Genomic DNA, 6,829 nt, shown 5'->3' on the forward strand with positions numbered 1-6,829 from the left:
CTTGTATTATGTGGACGTGCGACAGTTTTGTTTTCATTACTTAGAGTTCCCCAAGGGGGGGGACAGAAACTATGCACTATAGCTTTAAGTTCTGTGGCTAATATATAGTTTAGGAGTGACGTTAGGTTAAAGTCCATAAAATCAATGTTGTACAGAACCAAGAAGGTTTCACTGGTGTCATAATTTTTTTAGCAAGAACATGGAGGGTGTTAGAGCACTACAGAGCAGCATATGTTCTTTCTATCGAGGCAAAGGCAGCCAGCGTGGCTGCTGACAAAGGCTGGCTGATGGGCTGGGGGAGTACATGGACCACTTGGCAAATAAAAGGGAAAGGACACAGACCCACTGAAGTGGCCAGGGTGAGGTGTGTTGTTCTGCTTTTACATAGACTCCTGTTCTGCCCTTTCGTCTCTTTACCAGGGCTGTACAACTGCAGCTTTACATGTGGAGAAAGGCCAAGAGCTTGTCTACTTGACAACTGCAGCCTGTTTCTAACTCCCCCGAATATATTAATGCGCAAGACTACACAAGTCAGTGATGCTCAGTAACAATGTCTGATCTATCAAAACATTTAATCATCTCATATCTTGACCTATGGTCATGAAGGCTGGGTCATGACCGAGAGAACGAGATCCAGGGTACAAGCGGCCGAAATGGGTTTCCTCAGGAGGGTGGCTGGCGTCTCCCTTAGAGACGGGAGAAGCTCAGTCATCCGCTAGGAAATCGCCTTTGGCCTTTGGCATTGAAAGGAGCCAGTTGACAGTCGAGTGACTGCTACTGTCTTCATGCTGGATAAACTTTGTTTACCTCTCATAATTAAATAACTTTGGAAATCTGCCTGGATCGCTCATCTCTTTTTTTCTTCTTTAACTATTTGATTTTTATTTTGTTTTTATTGTGCAAATCTGAAACGTCCCCAAATAGTGTCTGCTCAGTAGAAATCTCATTACATTTGCTGTGGAGCTCACTCTAATCTATAGAACAATAACCTCTGTGCTGAAGCAGCAGAGCACACGTTGACAACGTAATATTGCTCTTCCTCTCGGACCCGATGAATTTATTTTATCGTGATCCTTATTTAAACAGCCAATTGCAGTTTGACCTTACTCCACTGAGTGTTGGGGGAGGGGGGGGCTCAGTGCATTATCTTATGAGTATGCTTAGCATTGAGTCAAGTAAGCTCACTTGCTTATCTCTGTCTTTTCTTTTCATTTCCTTTAGCAAACCTTTTAACACATTCAGTAAGTGCTTTCTAATGTGGCCTCCATTTTAAAAGACTGCCTTTATTTAGCAGGGAAGCTAAAAGGAGCAGAAAGCCAGCCTTGTATGCTGTTAATAGTGAATGTGCAGACAACTCAGCACAGTGGGGAGAAAATTATATTTGATAGAATTTTTTCTGCTATTTTGATTAGTCCATTAGATATAGTCTATTTAAAAGCCAGATTGGCCTGGAGTCTGGTGAATATCTCACTGTGTGTTTGAATATTCTCTTACATATATTATTCTTAACTAGGTCACCATTATTTGAAAATCGCTCTCCTTTTCAAAACGCTGTAAGAAAAGACTATAATCCTTAAAGTTGTGCTTAGTAAGCTAACGTGTGGCCACCTCTATGAAATAGAAGATAAAACTATAATTGAAGTATGCCGTCTGAGCGTCTTTTAAATCCCTGCTCTTAACTTTAGCTGTAAATTCTGGCAAGTTATTAACACCTCAGTCTACCATCTGAGACTTTTTTTCATCTTAACAAAAGGACACTGCAAACCATTATGGCAAACCAATCCTTTACAGGAACAGGTATGTGAACCAATTCAAATTCAAATAGTTGACGGCCGTCTGCATGGTGTTTTTGGGGCTGAAAAACACAAAAAAAGTGAAACCACCCTCCAGAGTGGAAATCTTAAAAACACTCCACCCGTCTATAGGGTAAAAACGCAGTGTGTGTGTGTGTGTGTCTATGTGCGCCGCATGTATGTGTGCATGTGTGTGTGTGCCGTGTATGTGCGCCGCATGTATGTATGTGTGCTGTGTTTGTGTGTCTGTGTGTGTGCCGTGTGTGTGCATTGTTTGGAGCAATAACTCCACCTCCTCTTCTGTCCAGACAAAACAGTCAGCAAGTTTACTTGTTGTTCACTTCGCGCTACTGTTGAGTTGTTGTGTTGAGTCAATTTTGAACCAATCAGCTGTTAGATCAGCTGAGAGCCAGGCATTTCCCATCATGCCCTGGGTCCAGCAGTCGGTTGAAAGCAACTGCGGCGCCTTGCTCTAAAAACTGCGGCTGCCGTGATCTTGTGAAGTTATCGTTGCCCACGTGTGCATGACGTCAGAGCAAGTTGGGATCAAGTCGGACACAAATCTAACTGGTATGCATTGGGCGGCGATCGTCGGTGATAGATTCATCACAGGCCTGGTTCATCTTGAACGAGCCTATTCTCACTCCCAACTTGTCAAATACTGACACTTGGTCAGGACCTATTGGCGTCACTTTTTCAACATGCAGGGTAAAACCATTAAGCCAGCTACACATGATCCGAGGTATAACCACGAGGTAGGGTGCATTTATAAAACTGTGCGGGGCGAATTTGCGTCAGTAGTGGCATACGAACGAAAGATACGTTGCGTATGCACAGAAATATTCAGATTTATGAAACCGTGCACACGCACGTCCTACGCCGGTTTCCCTTCATAAATCACAATCGTCTCTAAATGTGCCGCCCATAACTGCCCTTAAATAGTCAGTGAAACGCCCCAAATAAATATTCATCCATACCGACATCATGTTCACAGAGGAAAACAAAGGACTTTCACTCAATGTGAAGTTGTAGTTCTTGTTTGAGAGGTGGAAAAGAGGAAAACATGTTTGTAAGGCACAGTGTGGGCGTTACTTAAAGTGCCCATATTATGAAAAAAATCACTTTTCTGGGATTTGGGGTGTTATGTTGTGTCTCTGGTGCTTCCACACAGATACAAACTTGGAAAGAAATCCATCCATGCTGTTTAGAGTGAGAAACAGCTTCTGAATGTGTCCTGTCTTCAGTCTCTGGGTGAGCTGTTCAAAATCGGCACGGCTTGTGACGTCACAAGCCGAAACGAGAAGGCTAACCGCAACCATTAGCTTGCTAACGCTAGCATGCTAACGCTAGCATGCTACCTCGTTCTCAATAGCAAAGCACTGCTACAACACACACAAGTTCACCATAATCTACAAAAGAACTACTTACATGTGCGCCCTCATTTAAAAGTCTCCTAGCTAACCCTGCCTTGTAACTGACCCAAGTTGTAGAAACAGCCTTTCTTTTACTGTCTATGGAGCTAGCTAGCTGACATGATCTACATCTGAGCTACTGGGCATGTGCAGTGCAATCAAAGATAGTACAGAAGAAGAAAAGAGGTCTCACTCTGTAGCTAAAACAGAGACCAGCTGAAAAGAGGATCCGCAGCAGTGAGAGAGAGCGGTGCAGTACAACAAAAATATGGTGTTTTTTGAAAATTAAACCATGTAAACCTATTCTGGTACAACCTTAAAATACAATTATGAACCTGAAAATGAGCATAATATGGCTGCTTTAAGCCAAAAAAGCTGTAGAGTGAGAATATGTTGCAGACGCAGTTAATGCCACAGCCTCAGAGGTCGGACCGTGGGCCAAATTAAAAAGAAATGGTCCGATATTAAAGTTGATGCAAAAAAACGCCTAGCGCCACACAGAGAAAGTGTTTTTGCCACTGGACGTCAGAGCTGACCCCTCTTGAAGTGGGACAGGCAATGCGTGGTTTCTCACAGTGCTTCTCTGTAACACTGGGCCCAAAACAGCGCAGAGATCCAACAGGACAGCTTGAGGCAGTCGGAACCGGCATATAAGCCACTCGTCCTCGTTTGCCAGCAAGTCTTCTTGCTGTCTGTGTCCATTTGCCACATCTTCCAACCAGCCAAAAACCAGCCATTGTGCGTCATTACACATGGCATGCCTTTTTCAATTTGTACAAGTATACATAATCATTACCTCTGGAATTGGTTGCGCCTTTCAAAGTTGAAATAATTTGAACTTTGAGCGCAGCACTGGGTGGCAATTCTGAGCGGTGCACGATAGCAAGGGTAGTGCTACGAGTTGTCTCCACTGCTCTCCCCGTAGGAAAACCATGGCCCAGCCAGCGCAGGGCAGATCATGTGTAGGCAGCTTGAAGTTAGGGTTAGGAAAAGATCATGGTGGGGTTAAAAGATGCACGTTTAAGTGATGCATGGGTCACGAACACCAACCCATAAGTGAGCCTGTAGAGATCGCCTTTTTTCTTGATGTCATTTTTTACAACTCACTGCTCGTCTCCAGCAGTGTTAGAATAGAGAATAGAATAGAATGCCATTTATTGTCAACATGTACGTAAAATAACAACAACATGAAATAAAATAAGTAGTGCAAAAAAGGGGGGTAAGGTGCACAGTTCTGAGACACTTTCTATATACAATAGTGGTGATCATATTCAATGAGTAATGGATATTGGACAATGAGAGTAATGATATTGCACAGTATACAGATATTGCACAGTAATGGAATTGCACAGTATTATCAATAGTATTAAATAGTAAATATTGCACAGTAGGTGGGAAGAAGAAAGTCCTGGGGTCGGGGGGTTAGACTGTGAAGTCAGTGCATGTATGAGTTCAGAGTGGTTATGGCTTTTGGAAAAAAAACTGTTCTTGAATCTGTTAGTCCTTGTTCTGATGCACATGTAGCGCCTCCTTGAGGGCAACAGGTTAAACAGATCAAAGCCAGGGTGGGAGCTGTCCTTGCCACGATGGTGAGTAGAAAAAAGCTTTTATGCTCCTTCTGTACTTATTTCACAAATTTGTTGTGTCTAAACGGAGAGTAATGAACACACACACAAGCAGGCAGACAGAGGTGCAGGTCTAGTCTATGTCAATCAAATGTCAAGACAATCATCAAATAAGCCATCAGCATAAGCTACGTGTGATTAGAAAAGAGTAGAGGAGCAGAAACGGGTCTTCTGGTGTGAACAGCCAGGCTACTGATGCATGTAGAGTGCTGCTTGCTGTTCTTTCTTTGTTCTTCAAAGAAGAAACAAGCTTGTCTAAGTGGCTTTGCTTAGACATAGACTTGCTTGGCTCAATAAGTGACAATTTGTGTTCATGGATAGGATATAAAAGCTATTTTAACAGTTGTCAATATTAGTATATACAATATAGTAATTACAATATAGTCTAGCTCCGCCCCTGGCCAGCAATATGTGGAGTACCACATATTGCTGGCCAGGAGACAGTTATTTGCAGAGGACAGAAATACCAAAAGAGGACAGAGATCCCGGTGTGTAAGAATCAGTTTGTTCATCTAAAAAGGAAGCTTTGTGTTGTAAATGAATGCTCAGGGTTTAATGGTGACTTGCCCTTTATAGCAAACATGTAATTGTATCGACAACTGGTGCAGAGTAAAGCACTGTGTGCAGGAAATTGCATTTTTCAGCATGAGAGGAATTTCTGGTGAGATGGATGGTCCGCTGCAGTGGAATTAGTATTTCATTGTGTAGGTAGGAAATGACAAACTGCAAGTGAGTCTAGTTATCTTGAGCAAGGATGTTTATTCTCTCCAAGATGCATAAAACTAGTGGGTGGCAGATTTAATCTCCAACCATAGACTGTTTCTTCTTTGTCTGACGTGCTTTATGGGTGGAAAATGAGACAAGAATTAATGCTCCTGGGAGCCAACTGTGATTAATACCTCCTACGAGCTATACTTGAAATTGGTCAACTTTGGAATTTGCATTGTAGATCAGGAACCCTCCTTTAAACAATGGATTTTTGTCTCGCAGACACCTTCACAGTTCATTACCAGCCAAATCAAATGCACAAAACATCCATCTCAGTTGAGACAGAGTGACATTACTAAACTCTACTCTACTATTAAGCCTAAGGCTTACCAACTCAATGCTTTTCAGTTTCTTTTTGGAATACAGTTATAGTATACACATAGTATGATTCATGCTGACTGGCATCGAGAGGACTTGTGGCAAAGCTGTTTTACATATTCAAATATTATTTGTCTTCATTTCTTGTGACTGCCACTTTCATACCCTGGCTTTGTGGAGCGCCTCATAGCACTGTTGTAGAAGAAAGAGACCGAAGGATGACACCACGTACAATCTAGATTAATGACAGGAATCAAGCAGTAGTTTCATCAGCGGTGGGCCACATCAATCACCTCATGTTAGCCAAGACTAATGACAGGCTAGGAAAACATCTTGATAATGAACTTTATAATGATGGATGATGTCAAAGATCGTAACGGGAAGAAAAAAAACAGGACTTAGATCATGTTTCTTTGCAAAGGCATCAGAGGAAGACCATGGAAGGAAGAGTAAGAAGAAATGTGTGCAGAGGTGGTGGGTGGCAGGTTGACTTCTACTCAGGCATGGCATGGGATGTTTACTTTCAGTTTCTCATAAGCTGTGTACCACGCTCAGTCCCTAACCATAGACTGTATATAAGAATGGCCCAACAGATCCCGTTGCTCTGGACGGAGACCAGTGAAGGCTATTAGAAGCACTTTTCCGGCGAGCGTTACTGAGCAGCCTCCAACTGAGAGAGACGACGTAAATGTGACGTGAGCAACCTGTCTGAAAGTTGTAGTGCCAAGTCTTCTGGTAGCTGTGCCAAGAGAAATCTCAATCATTCCGAATATTGCAGAGACGGAGAGCGTAGGTATATGTAAGGCGATAACATGGACACAGGCTAATTATTGCTAACTAAAATGCTAGTTAACATTAGTAATTAAACTTAAACAGCTAATGTAAGTCAAAACTGCCTGCGAGCTTCTCCTGT

The sequence above is a fragment of the Sander lucioperca genome, chromosome 6, assembly GCF_008315115.2.
Source record: "Sander lucioperca isolate FBNREF2018 chromosome 6, SLUC_FBN_1.2, whole genome shotgun sequence".
Lineage (NCBI taxonomy): Eukaryota > Metazoa > Chordata > Actinopteri > Perciformes > Percidae > Sander > Sander lucioperca.